Source organism: Leuciscus leuciscus, assembly GCF_965113295.1.
Source record: "Leuciscus leuciscus genome assembly, chromosome: 8".
In the NCBI taxonomy this organism is placed as follows: Eukaryota; Metazoa; Chordata; class Actinopteri; order Cypriniformes; family Leuciscidae; genus Leuciscus; species Leuciscus leuciscus.
This window is the reverse complement of record NC_138732.1, coordinates 22,650,410-22,669,181: the sequence shown is the minus strand read 5'-3', so window position 1 is coordinate 22,669,181 and position 18,772 is coordinate 22,650,410. Positions and strand designations below refer to the sequence as shown.

The window sequence follows — 18,772 nt, the reverse complement described above, 5'->3', positions numbered from 1 at the left end:
CCCTACAAGTCCTCAAAGTGTATTTATATAGTTTTCATGCTTGGCAGGAGTTTTTTCTCACCGCCGGCTTGTAGCGGTCCCAAGGTGGAACGTGATTATGATTGCATGAGACATTATTGCCTTGTTTTGCGATGGCCATTATAAGGATCTCAGGGGACAGTGTACATTGACTCACTAGGATCTATACATCGCTATCTACAGGGTCCGACACTCAGGCGGCAATCAAGCTGAGTAGTTGAAGTGCAACACGTCTTGTTTGTTCATAGCTCCTTTTGGCTGTTGTCAGGCTCTTTCAAATTGCAGTGCTATTTAGTTGCCTATTGTTGACAGTTTAAGTTGGAGCTCCACTTATTTGCTATCACTGTTACCACTTACATGGACAAGTGCCTTTGTTGTTGTTTTGTAAAATCTCAATAATAAGGATGACAAGTTGTAGTTATTTGTGAGAAATGTTGCAAGAGCGACAGAGACAAAATACAATACGATTTACCTCTGTCGTCCCTGATGACGAAACCCGTGTGTCCGTGACAACAACGGATATGAACCTTTCTCCTACACAACCCGTTGAACTCGATCGATAAGCTTACCTTTAAGGCAGAATATGCAATTTAGCCATGTTTCTGACATGTCCCTTGGAACCCTAATGTTGTTTTCATCTATAGACATATGTTTATATCCCGAACATCTTTTAAACTTCACCATTTAGCCTTGCTGACTCCTGGCAAAGTTTATGGAGGATGAGCCTTGCTTCTGTCTCGCACTGTAAACGCCAGTGTAAATACACCCCCACATTTCTCACGGCTGGCGAGCAGAAGCTGTAAAATGCTTAGACGGATAGAGCAATATTCAATTCCTCCCTTGAGTTAGAGGGCAAACTTCTTGGAGGGGCGTCCTCCCTTTGACGCGGCTTTGGAAATAAACTCGAGTGAAATAAAACCTCATCAGCGGTCACATCAGCGACTCCTTCTCTTTTATCACCAGAGCTCAGATGAAGAACAATTAACAGCTCACCACGAGTCCGAGAACTGAATCACCCTGTAAGCATGCACACACACACCCAGGCCAGCACTAATGCATCTCCCATTGTGCACACTTCTATAAATTACCAGTGGTACGAGTAGGCAGATACAAATAAAGGTGATTTAGCTCAAAGAGATGCTGAGGGATGGCTCTCATTAGCCCGGAGAGGAAACGCAAGTCCGGACCTAACGGAGAGGAATTCTTGCCCATTAGCGCAATGGCAGCGTGTGTATTGATAGGTTTTTAATAAGATGCTGCTTTAATGGTTATCATGACTGAGTGGGTTTATGGTAATGGGGATGGGCAGCAGAAAGGGGGGCACGGGACGGTTCAAATGACTTTTTAGTCAGATCCGAAGAGGTCCACGTCGGTGAGCAAATGCCCCCTGTGAAGGGTGAAATGAAATAAGTAGCGTGATGATAAAGACTTCCTCTGTAATAACTGAGTGGCTTCAATGAGGATGGAAGTGATGAATTGGTGGAATGGACAGCACTCGTGTGTGGGTTTCTTCATTTCCTCCCATTAATCTGAGAGACTCATTTTCCATAGCACCCATTTTAACCCTACAATACTCTTGCCTGGAGATGTTCTAATTGTATTATTAGCTGCAAGTTAAGTAAATGAAGACGATTTAATCAGCCCTCTTTTTTCCCTCTATCTCTCCCTTGTGTCCCTGAGATCTTTCTATTAACAGAATTGTTAAGGGATCAATTTAGGCTTTTTTAAATAGGCTGACAACTCTATTGTCTCAATGACAAAGATACTGAAGATTAACCTTGTAAGAACAAACTTTGCAGCTGTAGTTCAGATGCCTTGCAAAGTATTTTCTATAATTAACAAGAAAGGCTTAAGATGTGTCGATGATCGCCTTGTGTACATACTGTATGCAAATACATATTTAAATTAACGAATGCTGCTGATTCGTAATGTGAATTACTTGGGTTTCATAGTGAGCAAAATAGAGCATTCTTCAGTGATGACAGGTACTCGCATAGTCTCCAAGGTTCACATAGTAAATACAGTGCAGCGCTTCCTGGTTCTACGTCAGAACGCTAGCTTATTATTGGCTAGCTCCTGCGTCAGCATCACATGCATGTTTCGTGGTGCTCACGTGAATGGCGTCGGCCAATAATGAGCCGGTGTTCTGACGTAGAACCTGGAAGCGCTTCAGTGTGTTTACTGAACAGGAAAGAAGAATAATGTTGAAGAGAAGAGATTGTTGAATAAAGGATTTAAAAAGAGAAAATATGCGGTTTTGGAATTCGTCTTTATTATCTTTTTAAATACTTGAGTTGGATGCAATGTTTCTAATATCAAATAAACTGTATTTTATGCTTTAAGAGCCATAAAAAAAGAATCAGGCAGTGGCAAAACATGCTGTAATAAAATATTTGTGATTAATAAGGTTATGTTCACTCCACAACTGAATGTGGCCCAGATTTAATTATATCTCAAAACAAATGAAAGCTATTGTTCCGAACTGATGTTCAGTGAAGGCCAGCATGAAATTACACATCAATTAATAATGAGGTTACAAAATTATAGTATAGGCGTTCTATGGACTTATTGTGGGAACCGCTGCTACACTAATGATAATAAAGCACAATTTCAGGTTAGAATGATGTATAAAGGTATATGAACACTGAAGGTTGCATTGGTTCCACATTTACACAGTATTAAATCATGTGTTTCATTTTGATTTGTGCCATGGGGAGAAAAAAAACTGATTTGGTCACACATTAAGCTGCAGTGTGAATGCGATGAAAATAGTCATTATACATAGCTAATTTTAAATGTCTGTCAATGAGGAAAGATGTTTTTTAGAACAACGAGGTGTAGTTACAACCTCTACCAGCGGGGGCATGTTTTGAACTGCACGCAAATGCATAGAAGAAATGGTGCTCTATTTGCTTCTTCTTTTTTTTTTTTTTTTTTTTTTTTTTTTTGGCCATTTCTTTTTAGTTCAACAACGAAGTGTAATTTCAATGTGTACTACTGGAGGCAGAATGAAATGATCCTTGCAGAACAAGGTACATTTTCTGAATAGGATTGTTCAGTCAGAAACGAAAGAAGCCTCAATCCCTGCTTCACAATATATGTTCACATATATTGCTGACTTGTCCATTTCTCCCTAGAAAGCATGGGATTTGTAAGAATCATTAATGAATGCACTTTCATCATAATGATCCTAATGAAAAAGGCAACCTGCGTCAGTTAATCACCTCACTTTATGGATGAGGGCTCCTTTTCTTTCACAAAAATCCAACTTTATTTTGACAAGTGCTGGGAAGAGCCAGGAACTTCTGTAGCATACCAATGCCGAGATCTATCATGACCTGACCGCAAGCACCTTCAGAGACGACCCAAGTCTCATGCAGGAGAGATTTTATTAATGGTGTCTTTTCCCACCTGGGCTTTGAACCTCTATTTGTTATCAAACAAATGGGAAGTGAAAATGAACGTGAGGAGCCCAGAGACTCCATGTGGAAAAGAGTGGGAAATGAGTTCCAGTTGTACACCATTCACATGCTGTAGCTCTTGACATAGAGCTGCATTTTAAGCAGGCCGTCATTCGTAATCTACCTCATTCTCATCTACATAGAACCGGTGGAGGTAATATTGCGTTCCTCATTTTCTCGACACAGGGCTTGTTTTGGCTGAATTCATGAACAGCACATGCAAAACAGCTCGATAGTGTTCAGCAGTCAATGGGCAGGCTAAATATTGATCTACTACTTTTTTTTCATTTTTTTTCATTTCGTGTTGATTACAGAAAATACCTAGAGCGATAGCAGGGTCTCTTTTCTTGGCCTCATTGTTATGCCAAGTTTCTGTTTGATCCGAGTAGCGATAGGCTAAAGGCGTTTTAAACCATGCAGATTAGGTTTGGATGAATGAAGTGTATCTGACCTAGATGGACTGCACTTGGCCTCTTTCGTTGCTGAAATTATATTCTTTTGTACCTTTTTTAACAGGTCTATAAGTATATTCTCGAAAGCCATCCACTTTTTTGTGCAAACCACCTAATTGCAGGCAATTCTGCCAAATCCACAAAAGAAGCGATAGCATTCTTTTATTTTCAATCTGCTATATATAAGCGCATAATCCTATCACATCAGAAAGCTTACTTTCATTTACTGTAAAAGTGCACGCCTGTCAGCACTACACACACTGAGAAAGTCGAGTCCAAAATGAGGCAAACCAATCAGTTGAGAAATCTTTCTTTCTTTCTCTCCTCTCACTCTCTCTCACTTTCTCTCTTTCTATCAGACGTGGACGACTGATAACCAACCTCCCACTCACCCTCCACTCCTGTGTGTCTGCACTGTGGCGATAAGCAAATCAATATCCTGTCACTTCTCATTTTTACCCTCCCAATTCTGCTTTCTGCACCCTGCACAAGGTGACAAGGCCTGCTCCGTGGTCTGGCGGAGCAATCTCTGGAGTTTTTTGCTGGAATATTCACCATCTCGTGGTACCAGACTGTGTTATGACTCCGCTGGGCAAAAGCGCTGGATGGAGTTGTAGTGGAATGTGTGAATCACATGATCTCAGTTAGCTTACACAGCGCTGCTGGAGGAGATGTGTTCAGTCAAGCAGCACCATCTCTACTTCCCCAACGTGTTCTTTATCTGTCCATGACAAGAAGATGCAACAGGAATGAAGTCATGTATACTTTTGTGGTGCCAGAAATGTCAGACGTTAGATGAGTGTGATCGCATTAAAGGGACTGTTCCATCAGAAAATAAAATTCGGTCGTCATTTACTTACCCACATGTCCTTCCAACTTCTCATGCCCTTTGTTCTAGTTACAGTGAGAGACAATGACTTTGAGCAATATTTTTATTTATTTTTTAAAGTTCATCTGAATACATTTGATTCAAATCTGATCAAATTGGCTCAAATAAAGCAATTTTTTGTGCAGTTTATCGCAATGCTTTCAACAATTCTGAAATGATTCCAAAATCTTTGCAAGTTATAATTTAATTGTTTTTTGATTTATGATTTTGATTCCATGTCTAATGCTAAGACGTGGAAATTTGTCTTGATCAGTTATATTTATATATCCAGATTGGGCGTATTTTAGAATCACTCATTTTGATTCAATTTAATTCAATTTAATACTCTGTCCAAACAAGATTGTCCACCGAATAATTGCAGCAGATTCACTGTCGAACTCGGCATGAAACTTTGGTGTGGCTTAGACTGTATAGGCTCTTAATATGTCTATTTTTACAACAGATTGTTCTGGTTCTCAAATCTGATTGGCCTAGAGCCTTTTCCAGCCATGCAATATTGACCAGTATCTCCACCGGAACTCATTTTTATCACTCCGCTTGCAGCATTTCTCACTGCAAGTGTCATGGCGGACAAGCAAACCACCATCATTTTGCAAATACTACTGCTGTTGTGTTACGTAGTGTAAATTTTAAGAGTTTTTTTAGACCTCAAATATTCGACTTATACATAAACATAGTGCCTATTCGACTATTTGTTTATACGTTTTCGGAGATGTGAAATCAAACATACAGACCTTATGCCTTTTCGGAGATGTGAAATCAAATATATACAGTACAGACCTTATGCCTTTTCAGGGGGTGTTTAATAAACTGGTAAACTTTATATCCATAAAACAACTCATATGAACTATAATAAAGTGTGTGCTCTCCCTTTCATTACTGCTGTGACCAGTATCACTCCGGAGAATCTAAGCTGGATCACGAACAGTTGGTACTGATCCATCCTTGAGTAACAACTTTTTAGCAAAACCTGTGCTGTGTATTGTCCCTTTGTATTGACCCTCATAAGAGCAGTCCGGTGTAAAATGATTTTGCGCTGACATAAACGAATTGAGGTATGGGGGTGCATCCCTTCAAAAACAAAACTAAGATCTTGAGACTGCTCTGATGTCGGGAGTACATGAAGACTGTTATGTTCACTCTTACTGTACATCCAACAACAAAACACCTGAGTTCCTTACGCTACATTCTTGTTACTACAGCTGCTCCGGCCTGGAGAAAATGGCAGACAGTGTACAACTCCCTCAGGGCGGGGTCTATCCTAATACGTCTGAGTTCGGGCAGGGCCTGTACAAAGTGACGTCACTTTGCCCAGAATCTGTGAACGGCTTGTTCCAAGACACTGCATATGGTTTATGGGGATTAAAAAAAAGGAGTTGGTGGGTTTTCATTGGTTGCGTACACACTCTGCCAACACACATTTATGTTCAAACACCATGTAAAAGTGAATTTTGCATAATAGCTCCCCTTTAAGAGGTATCATATTTAATCAGGCAGAAACAATCATTTAGTGTTTTGTATTTTCCTTTGTTAAATATTTTGTGTATTATGATTTTCACTCTCTGAGATGTAGATATTTATATACACTCTAAAAAATATTGTGTAGTTCAAACAAAAAAAATCAACGCAACAGTTTGCATCAATATATTTGCGTTATGACAACTTCTAATAACATTACGTTAAGCCAACAAACTATATTGAGTTAGACAAATTACCTTTTACTCTTTAGACAGAGGTATTTTTATGTAGCATAAACTCTATTTTTTAAGTTGAGTACTTGAAAAAATTAAGTTGTTTCAACTATTTTTTTTACATACATTTTAAAATAAATTTTTACTTTTACTAAACTAATTTTTCTTCATGTTTTAGTTGCTTGTAAGAAATTAATTCATTCAACAACAATTTTGTTAGTTAACTGTTTTATTTTATTTTGAACTGCAGTTTCAAAAATTTTGTTTCAAAATTTTGCACTTTGCACAATTTACAAAACAAAAATGTGTGCTCTCAACAAATTATAAACAAACTGGCCCTACAGATTTGCCTTCAAAACATTTGTATGCATACTCAGTTCGTATTTTGAGCACTTCTTGCGTTGTTTTTTGCCTCTTCACAATGACTTGCTTAATTTAGTCCCAATTTGTAAGTCGCTTTGGACAAAAGCGTCTAAATGACTAAATGTAAATGTAAAACTATTTCTTAACAGTAAACCCCATTTAAAAAAAAACATCTAAGATTGCTACTGTCATAAACAAGCATATATAAATGCTACTGACATTCATATATTAACCTCAGTTTTTCAAGCAGTATGAAATATAACACAAAGATCAGCCTAGAGTAGACTTCAAATAAAAAATAAAAATAAAAAAAAAGAACAAATTTTCCTCTGGAACAAGTAGAGATTTCAGAAAATACTGTTCTTCAGACACATTACTTTTGCACTGGGTTTCAGTCCATTGAGTTCAAGAAACAGCTTCTGAAACACTTCACAGGTATATTTAAGTTCCTTGGGGTAACTCAGATTCAGAGCATATATTATGCCCATCAGCAGAGCACAGCACCTTGAGATATCCATTCCATTCAGGATTTTGATGCCCTCAACCACAATGGTTTCCGTCTTGTGGTCAAATCCTGAAGTAGGTTGATCACCGATGATGGCAATTCACTTGCCTTTCGATGTCTTCCTCAAACTCTTGTGTGTTCTTGTAAAGCAAGGGAAAATATAGATAGCATGTTAGAGCTAATGAATTGGATTATTATTGCTGATTTTTTAAGTTAATTTTACTTAATTCAGTTCATCACTGGAAACTTTGTTCTATTTTAACTTTAACTCTATTTTAACTTTTTTTATTTATTTTTTATGACCATGCACCTAGTTACTCAAATGGCCAAAATAGGTTGCATCAATAAGTAACGACCAAAAATATTTTATCATAAAAATAATAGTAAGTTTCAAATGGTTGAAATAATATTGAAATAATATCAAATATTTAAATTTGAAATAATTCAAATGGTTAAGTGAAAAGCAACAGCCATACAAGTCTTTTTCCATACATCTCTTTATTAAACTAAATAGCCCATTGTTATGATATCACTGACCTGGGTAGACCTAGTGTGTGGCCAGTGTAATATACCTCAAATTTTAACTGAAAGAGGCCAGTGCAGGAGCATGTTGTTGCCCTGTGCGTTTACACTGTGCCAAGTAAAGATTTAATTTTATTTTCAAGATGTTGTAATACTCACAGCAAATTCCTTGAAAAGGTCCTCTTCTTTCTCTCCAAGATAGACAACAAGGTAGCGGATAGCTACTTCTCTCCGTACTTCAATTGTATTGTGCTATTTAATAAAAATGAAAAAAGAATAAAGAGAAAGTGCCAACAGTAAATAAATATACTTTAATCTGAACAGGTGAATGACAACAACTTGACATTTTAAACACAAATCTAAATTATTCTAGTGTGATGGTCTAAATAATTTACAATACCTCAAGAAGCATGTCCCTGATCTTTCTGATTCTTTCTCCTTTAGCTCCTCCCTTTGATAAGGCCAGGTCCATCCGTTTTGGGGTACACTTGTCAAGTTTGGCCATAAAGGTGGCTTCAAGACTTACAGTGGTTATTCTCTTGAATTCTTCATTTATCTGTATAAAACAGGAATGGTAGAATATTTCATATGTAACATCAAATTACATGTAATATGTTCTTATATATTAAATAATACTGTATTCAGCCCTGTCCTCAGTACTTTTTCAATGCAACACCAATTAATACTATGTTTACAAAGTCTGTGTTGTTTATTTACAAATTACAAATTAAATAGTGAACTTAATGTCAACGGTGATGAATTTTCTGCAGCCTGTTTAAATAACTTCAAGGTGATTTTCTGGTAAAGTTCTCAATAGCTGTCTGAAGATGGGGAACAATCAAAACTCTAGTCAAAAGAACTCTACTCTAGGAAATACCGTTAATTTCCACATCACTGTGTTGATCTGTGTTGGCTGAACTTACAAACCTTTTTATTATGTCTTCCTTGAAGTCCATCAATGAGTGAGGAGTATGTTCTCGGCTTCTGTGGGAAGCAAATGTACCATAAATATTAGTGCTGAAATTGCAGTTCTGAAATGCATAACAACAGTGACCAAAATCCAGAATATCTCTTTCTGCAGGTTGTACTAACACAAAAACACACTGTATAAAAAAAGCAACAACAACAACAACAACAACAACAAAAAAACTGCCTAGAGATCAAAAGTCTGTTAATGTTGGTCAAACAGCAAACTGCCTACAATCAAACTTGAATGCTATCTGTGTGAATGACGACAGATTTTTAAAAGTGTGTCTGTGAATTAAATTATTTCCCTATTTACAGCACAAATGAAATTCCCTCTCAGGCTGAGCATATTTTTCAATGAAACCGTTTTTACATTCTTATCCACTGCTATCCTGGTCAAATTACACTGCTAACATCAACTGTATTACCAGGTGTAGCTAAACCTCTAGTTAAATGGAGAGAATTTATTTGTAAATGAAATCAAACTCAGATTACTCACCTTGAAATGTCCTTTGTGTCATTCTGGTCAGCCTAAAACATGTCTGAACTTGCTCCTTGCTCGTTAAGTGGGGGAGGAGCTTTGAAATCCTGAACTCAAATGGTGTGGAAAAATTAAGTTGTCAAGCCAATTTCGTTGGGTTGCTACAACGTAAATATTGTTTTAAACTAATCAACACATATATTTATGTTTAAATTACATACATTTTTAAGTTGATGTAATTATCAACATTATTCTGTCATGACAACTCATTAAAATAATGCTGGCAACTTAAAAGGTTTAATCAAATGAACAATTTAGAATTTTTAATTTACAACAATGTATTAAATTATGTACTGGTAACAGATCCCTTGAATTATTTTTTAGAGTGTAATTGACAGAAAAGGATTAGTAATATTTATATTTCCAGATTGATTTAAGAATCACTTGTTGTAAATGTAATTCTCTGTCCAACTAAAGACTGTCTGCCAAATAATTTCAGCAATTCACTGTCAAACTCAGCATGAAACTTTGGTGTGGCTTAGATACTGTAGGCTCTTGAATGACAGAGAGCTGTGATGCAACTTCTCTGTAACATTTAGTTTCATGTTGCACATAATGTAGTCACATAATCATTAGTAATAAAACGCTGTGATCTTCATCATGACCAGATGTGAATTGCTCTTTCATAATGTCATGACTGGAAGTTATCCTTTTTTTAACATTTCCCTCTGTTTGAACAGCCATTCTTAATATTATTCATCTTATGGATTATGAAACATTGTCATCAGAGTGAAAACCGTAGATTGTGATGCCATGAACAATCTACAGGAATCTTCATTTTGCCCTTTTCTCTGCTTTTAAAGTCATTACATACCCCAGAATAGTACCTACCTCAGATCAGTTTGTATAGAGCATATTAAAATTTTCTCGAACTGCATTGCCCTGAGGTTATTCCTCATGGCACATCTAATATGATATCTCACAAATTAGCAATGATTTTAACATTACATGTATTCCAGTATTGTCAGTACGACTTTGCATATGAAAGCTGAAAATACATATAGAAACACAATGGCACCATACAATACAAATATATATGAGAACAATACATTTATGCATACAATAAAAAAATAAAAAAATAGGATGACATTCCAAGGAAGGTAAAAAAAAATCACAGACGTTTTATATATATTCCATTCCTTGGAATGACATCCTATTAGTTTTTGTGTTTTTTTTTTACTGAAAAAACAAGGGGGGGAAATAGTGGTCACCAAAACAGTGGTCTTAAATTGTATGCATAAATGTATTGTTCTCATATAGATTTGTATTGTATGGTGCCATTGTGTTTCTATATGTATTTTCAGCTTGCATATGCAAAGTGTGTGTGTGTGTGTGTGTGTGTGTGTGTGTGTGTGTGTGTGTGTGTGTGTGTGTGTGTGTGTGTGTGTGTGTAAACATTACTATTTTTCATGTTTTTGAAAGAAGTTTCTTCTGCACATCAAGCCTGCATTTATTTGATCAAAAATCCAGAAAAAAATTATGTAATATTGTGATATATTATTACAATTTAAAATAATTGGTTTTAAATTTATTATACTTTAAATGATCATTTCTGTGATGCAAAGCTGAATTTTCAGGATCATTACTCCAGTCCTCAGTGTCACATATGACATCCAGTCTATCACATGATCCGTTAGAAATCATTCTAATATTCTGATTTATTATGAGTGTTGGAAACAGTTCTGCTGCCTAATATATTTGATGAATAAAAGGTTAAAAAGAACTGCATCTAAAAAAAATAAAAAAAATAAAAAATTCTAATAATATAAATCTTCTTTACTATCACTTTTTGTCAATTTAACACATCCTTGCTGAATAAAAGTATTGATTTATTTCAAAAAAAGAAAGAAAAAAATTACTGACCAGTATGTTGTTACAAAAGATTTATATTTTTAAAACATTTGCTGCTTTTTATTATTTTATTATTTTTAATTGTTTTACTTTTTATTCATCAAAGTATCCTAAAAAAGTATCACAGGTTATGAAAAAATATTAAGCAGTAGAACTGTTTCCAACTTTGATAATGAATCATCATATTAGAATGATTTCTAAAGGATCATGTGATAGACTGGAGTAATGATCCTGAAAATTCAGCTTTGCATCACAGAAATAAATTATAATTTAAAGTATAATACATTGAAAACCAATTATTTTAAATTGTAATAATATATCACAGTATTACTTTATTTTTTTTTATTTTTTTTTGCATTTTTGATCAAATAAATGCAGGCTTGATGAGCAGAAGAAACTTCTTTCAAAAACATTATATATATATATATATATATATATATATATATATATATATATATATATATATATATATATATATATATGTATATGTGTATATATGTATATGTATATGTGTGTGTATGTGTGTATGTATGTATGTATGTATGAGCTATTTGTCTATATATGTGTATTTAAATGTATTATTATAACTTTAAAGTTACATTAAATATTTTTTTATTTTTTTTTATTTATCTACTTATTTTATTTTATTTTGTTTCATATAAATTACATCAATAGTTGCTTTGCAGGAACTTATTAAGCATTAAGACTCCCCATAGTCAAACAAGACAGAACTGGTGTTTTTTAGATTCAGATTATGCCTCTTATTGGCGGCTATGGCCTGCCCTAATCATAATTTAACAGAGCAAACACAACGACTACTTGGATATCAACTGAACAAATGAAAAAAGATTGGAAGCATCCAACTGAAGGATCACCATTTTTTTCTTTCTTGTATGGCATTGATAACATTGTTATGGCTTCACAAGAACATTAAGATAAGTCTGGCCTCTTACCCAGAGCGCCTTCACTAACACAGATAGAGAAAGCTTGTTTCTCTGAGGAGAAGTCCATAGATCAGAGCCAATACATGAACGTTAAGCATGTCAATACAGAGCGTCCACAGCTGAGCCCAGTTAATACAAAGAATGATGGAGTACTCTCCTGAAGATTTCTCTTGTGTATCGATCATTTAATTTTCTCTTTGCGATACGTGTACACATTACCTTGCCCATGCCCTGGAAAAGCCAGTAAATAAATATTTACAAAGGCACTTTTGATTTAAAGAGAGAACCATAAACCTAATGCTTTTTAATGTGGAGTGAATGTACTTTTGTTTTCAGGCAAGGAAACAACAATTTCATGTATTTTTTAAAAAGCTTTTCATTTCAAGTCATTTTATTTCAAAACAGGAAAGTCTGATTAAATTCTTTCTAGCAGTAATAGGCAATGTAGTGTTTTAAATATTACAGAAATCTCATTCACAGACAGCTATCGCTCAATCATATCCGCGACTAAAAATATGTCGTGCAGGCATTCATAGCTCTTGTTACTTGCGTGAAACAGACTGGGAATGATTTGTTTAAATATGCAGTGCCTCGGGCGATGTCAAGTAATAGTATTTTCCAGTTTTCTAACATTTGCAAGGCCTGTCAAAGATCCATGCATGAAGCAGTGCATTGTGGGTACATTTTGTAGTGCTTGAACCTAGCCAATGAACTGTGGATTTAGGGAAGAAATGTCACATCTCGCAATGACTCAAATTCTTAACTTGAAAATGTCACTCATGTAGTGGCCTAATGAAAAATGGATGGGTCTGACCACCTCCTGCACATCAATAAGCTCTCTCCAATCTGTTCCTGCCGATTATTGCTTATCTCCACGCTGGCACGCACCTATCACCTGCTGTAGGTAAATGAGCTACTGCATCTACACAGCAGCCAATGTAAGGCAGATATGCTTGATCTGCATTCATATAAGGCAAAATTTTAAACAAATCCAAATTGACAGCCGTGTCCAATTTGATATTCACAAAATACTCACAACGTCCCTGCCTGTGCCAGTTGTTCATCAGACAGCTCTAACATTTGTAGGCTGTTAGATTTGAAGTATACATTTCTAGTCAAAACACAAACCATCATATTTGGCGTCAAGTATCGTCTTTACCTTTGTTTGGCTGTGACCACAGGGCCTGATATCATTAATTGTTTTAACCTTTCAAATTGTCTGAATAATGCAATTGTTTCTTCACTAACTAATTGTACCCATGGGGGGGAAAGTTAAGTATTAACATTGCATGAACAGTTGCTTTCATTTCATTTCACTCCAGCATATACCTTGAAGGAGAGTCAATTAATTCAAAGAAGTCTGCAGTTACTTGTAAGAAAAAAAGGATTTCACATAGTTTCTTTGAGCATTTTTCTTGTTAAAATTTTTGAATTATAGGGTGTTTCTAGTTTAGTAATAAGTGCACTTGACTGCACAGGGAGTCAGTTATTTTTAAAGGGTTAGTGAAGGGTTAGCCCAAAAATGCCCAACGCGCATTCACACAACGTCTGCTCTCATGTCAAAACAACACGTATGCATTGTGGTGCTCTCGTGAACGCGCGTTGGATATTAATATTTTGTAAATAAAATGGTTAATTGTTTATTGCGCAAACAAAGCACTAGTGTCGCTTCATAAAATTGAGGTTAAACCACTGGAGTCACATGGATTACTTTAATGATGTCTTTACTACCTTTCTGGGACTTGAAAGTGGTAGTTGCGTAGGCTGTTAATGGAGGGAAATAAATATTTCATTAAAAATATATTCATGTTCCGTAGATGAACGAAAGTCTCACGGGTTTGGAGCGACATGAGGGTGGGTAATTAATGACAGAATTTTCATTTATGGGTGAACTATTCCTTTAAGTCTGTCCTATATCCAAAAACATTCCAGTTCACTTATGTTCATTTACTGGCACTGCAAAAGCCAGACCTGTGTTCCTATTGTTAACTAAAACTATTAAAACTAACTAAAAACATTTTTGATTATTGAAATGAATCTGAAATCAAATCTAAATATTAGATGGAAAAGTTTATTTTTTATTTTTTAGAAATGATGCCTTGGCAAATGAATAAAATAAGTTTGTTTACTGAAAATGACTGAAACAACAACAACAACAACAACAACAACAAAAAAACGCTAAATTGAGAAAAGACAAAATCACAAGAAATAACTAAAGGTGATGATACACAGGGCAACTTTTTGAGCAATGCTGTCGTCAACGGGCAACTAGATGAGAAACAGGGCCCATGACCGATCTAAATTATCCAGACAGAAATGTACTGCCCATTTTCAATGGGAAAGTGCCCAAGCAACAATCGATCGGCAAGATTGCCCAGCAACATTGCTCAAAAAGTTGCCCTGTGTATCATCACCTTAACACTAGAAGTGCCAGAATTCCATAACTACTAGAACTGCCGCGAGCGGTCATTTTGACCGCTAGATTCCAAACTCTATATCTTTAATGATACATACCCAATTGAGAGATTAATGCATTTATTGTATTATGATATATTTTAAAAACAAAACAACACCAAACTGTACATTTAAACAAGTTTAATTATACATTTATAAATAATATCTGTAGATGTCCTGAACAAAATAACGGAGTAGCCTATGTTTTCATGTTTCCACTGTTCGATCGCGCCCGCCGACACACACACACACACACACACACACACACACACACACACACACACACACACACACACACACACACACACACACACACACACACACACACACACACACACACACACACACACACACACACACACACACACACACCATATTACAGCATTGCAGTCTTGACATTGCAGCCTGTTCATTATAGCCATAATAAAATAGTCAACCTAACATATAAAAATTCCACTGCTCTGTTTATATAGTCAGTATAGCCTCGTACAATTCGTACCATTTTGCACGTGTGAAGAGGATGATTTTTTCCGTCGATATTGGAACGTGAGTGAAGTACAAAGCCTATAATAAAGTAGTTTAGTTTAAAATAGTTTACCATCCAAATACATCGCAAATGTTGAAACATTTTGATTCTAATTAGAGAATTACGTGAGCCTAACGCCGCTTACTTTCACTTTCGCTTATAAAGTATTTCATTTTGGCTTGTTTATAGTTATTTTTTCATTCTTGTTCTGTTCTGAATATCATTACATTTAAATTATTTGTTGTTGAATATGTTTTGTGTATTTTTACCACATTTTATTGTTGTGTATATTGGTATAGCCTATAATAATACCGCGAAATTCAGTGCGGTCAATATGACCGTCTATGGCCGAAATAGGTAAATATGTTCATTTGTTTTTTTGCCTTATGTGCAATTTATATGAAAAACATTTTAAATGAAAATACAGACACTTTTAGGAAAAGTCAGGTACCGTCAGGATTTTATTTATTTTTTCAACAAAGTTATTGCAGATATAAAATTCAAAACGGTCAAAATGACCGCCATGGCACTTCTAGTGTTAAACCTTAAACTAAAAAGGAAATATAATTAATTTGGCATATTAATAAATACTATAATAGAATAAAAAAATAAATAGGGGATAATGTACATCCAGCCGGCTGTTATAGCAGAATAAACCCTGACAGGGTGATCAGAACTTGCATCATAGGGGTTTATTCTGCGATAACAACCGGCTGGATGTGCGTTATCCCGCTTATTACACAGCTACTTACCACATAAGTAAATAATTAGACACAAAATATTGACTTGAGTTAAATATTGTATTAGGTCTTAAAAAAAAGCTTCCAAGGACATAGTTCAAAGTTCAAACTAGAGACCTTTAAAGCCGGGGACATTCTAAGACTGAACTGAACACACTTACAGACCGTTTCCAATGACTGCAGCAGATTTTAAACACCAACAGTGAACATATATATATATATATATATATATATATATATATATATATATATATATACTGTATATATATTGCTCTTGCATTCTTTCTTGTGGCTATAGGTGACACACCTGAATGAATGGCTCATTAGGTATGCGGGCCCCATTGTCTCCTGAGGTGTGAACCACTACATATGCATGATGCTGTTGAATGGTCGACGCCCCTTGCGCATATTGCCTTTACAAACAAAAAGTGTTTTACAAGATTTAAATCAATGTATTGTGTTATGTGAATGATAAGGGCAGGATGATTTTCACATCATTTTGAAGAAAAAACTCTAGGCAAAGACATCAATTAGTCAAAAGTCTTATTGACACGTATTTAGTATGTGTTTTGTGGCCTTATTTCAGAAACTTTAGTTTTTAGTTTTTTCAATAACCATGCATAAACATTATTCTCTCAAAAATACAAACATGTACATGCATGTTGCTCACATATTATGGTAGCCCTGTTTGTGCTAAATAGAGTGTAATTATACCTTTGCCATTAATATGTTTATAAGCAACTGAAAAAAGCACAAATGTCAGGGCATGTCAGAACATCTCAAGGACCCCAAAAACCCCTCAGACCTCAGAGGGTTAACAGCTAAAATGAAGATGGACGATGGGGTTAAGCAGCGATGTTGTTGATAAATACCAGCTGCATTTTAATGCACGGCCTAGTAATCGTGTTGCAGGTAATGGAGTCATCAGTGTTGAGTAGATTAAGACCCTTGCTAGTATCCATGTTCATGTTCACAAATGAGTCATAGGTAAGGACAGTGATTAGCCACAGCCATAAACCTTTGGAATTGTAATTAAAGTAGTAAGGCATTTAATAATTGGGTGTTGACTACAGTATATTGCAAAACGGAGATATGGATGACTCATGTGTTGCTGGTTTCTTAATTTTTTTTTTTATTCAGCTTCACATAGTGTACATTTTAAGCACGGAAACTGCTTTCAGTTAATTCCATTATTTCTTCAGAATGTATGGCTGGCTTGTGGAGATCTGGTCTAGGTATCTGTCAATTTCAATTTCTGAAAGTGTTTCTTATATAATGTGTAGTTTTAAGAGCCTAGTTTGGTCCTGATCTGCATGATGAGGAAATTTAAGGCTTAGATTAATCACTTCATCACCGTTCAGTCAGATCATCTGTGTTTATCCTAGAAAATTCAAGGTATTGCTAATCAGTGGTTTGAACACCATTGCATAGCTTTCAGCCTTAAAATGATTTAATGCATTGCTTTATCTACCATCACCTTGGCAGCAGAGAAATTTGTGTTTGCTCACTCAGCTTACATTTGATTTATCTTCCATTGTACAATATAATCTACAGACACGCTTCAGGATTCTTCTGTCACTATGCGTCAAGCCAGAGGCTCTTGGGTCATTCAAGCAGATATTCTCTTTTTAAAAAGATGCTTTAAATATCCGGCTCTCAAATTAAATCTTTTACATGGTAATTATTTTATTTTCACATTCCGCTCTGTTCTAATCAAGGATCAAGAATTGTATGAGCAGAGCAGTACTGTTGTTTTATTTTCTTACCAGAAGACTCGAAGAGCATGGAGAATAGTTTTGTAACTGAGAGTGAGAACACAAAATGTTTTAGTAATTGAATGAAAACTTTCCATAATGGGTTTTTTATTTTATTTTGTTCTTCAAAACTTCAATCTTGAATGAAATGTTAAAGATTTAGAAGCACTGGGAAATGTGAAAGCAAAAATAGCATCAATTACTCATTTTACCGTTATCCAACTTTAATTTCAAGTTTAGATAGTATTTTCAAGACCCCAAAAAATGTCTTGATAAACAGGGTGTTTCCTGTGCTGGCTAGAGTTGGGTATCTGTAACGAGGTTCGTTGTTATGGGAAGAAGGAGGCGGGAACCGGCGAACATTCAAATACTTTAATAAATAAATAAACCAATACAAAAAAGAAAGTTTAAGCCAGCAGTCGTCCGCGAGGGGCTGCTGGCTTAAACTTTCTTTTTTGTATTGGTTTATTTATTTATTAAAGTATTTGAATGTTCGCCGGTTCCCGCCTCCTTCTTCCCATAACAACGAACCTCGTTACAGATACCCAACTCAAAACAGAAACACAACACAAACTCAGGCCTGTTCCTCTCTCGCTCTTCACTGTCGTCGCTCCTCCGTGAGAGATACGAGACCGGTGCGTCGCGCAGGTGTCGCTCTTCAGTAATCACGCCACCGGCCTCGTGCCGCCCTCTCACGGCCCTCGGCCTCGTGCCGCCCTCTCACGGCCCTCGGCCTCGTGCCGCCCTCTCACGGCCCTCGGCCTCGTGCCGCCCTCTCACGGCCCTCGGCCTCGTGCCACCCTCTCACGGCCCTCGGCCTCGTGCCGCCCTCTCACGGCCCTCGGCCTCGTCCTGCTCGCCACAGTATCGTTTGAATTTGAACAATTTCGACTCCGTTTATCACTTCCGATTCTCCGATTCTTAATTTTGATCCCAATAAGGTAAAAAAAAATATATATATATAATAATAAAAAAAAAATACATATATATATATATAAAATAATAATACTTATATCATTCACATTTATGCTAAGTCTTATTGCAAAATATTTCATTGTAGCTGAATACCATGAACAAAAATCAACAGGCTAGAGA

The 18,772-nt window shown here is 35.9% G+C and overlaps 1 long non-coding RNA gene and 1 pseudogene across 2 annotated transcripts in view; both read right to left on the bottom strand.

Moving 5' to 3' along the window:
* LOC309504277 overlaps positions 1–18,772 on the bottom strand; it is a 503,575-nt gene that overhangs the window by 80,659 nt on the left and 404,144 nt on the right. The window lies entirely within an intron of this gene.
* LOC309504264 lies at positions 6,678–9,732 on the bottom strand (annotated as a pseudogene). The gene is made up of 4 exons (XR_014211811.1): positions 9,367–9,732; positions 8,302–8,885; positions 8,061–8,153; positions 6,678–7,519 (listed from the first exon to the last, which is right to left on the bottom strand). The product of XR_014211811.1 is annotated as an uncharacterized misc_RNA (transcript).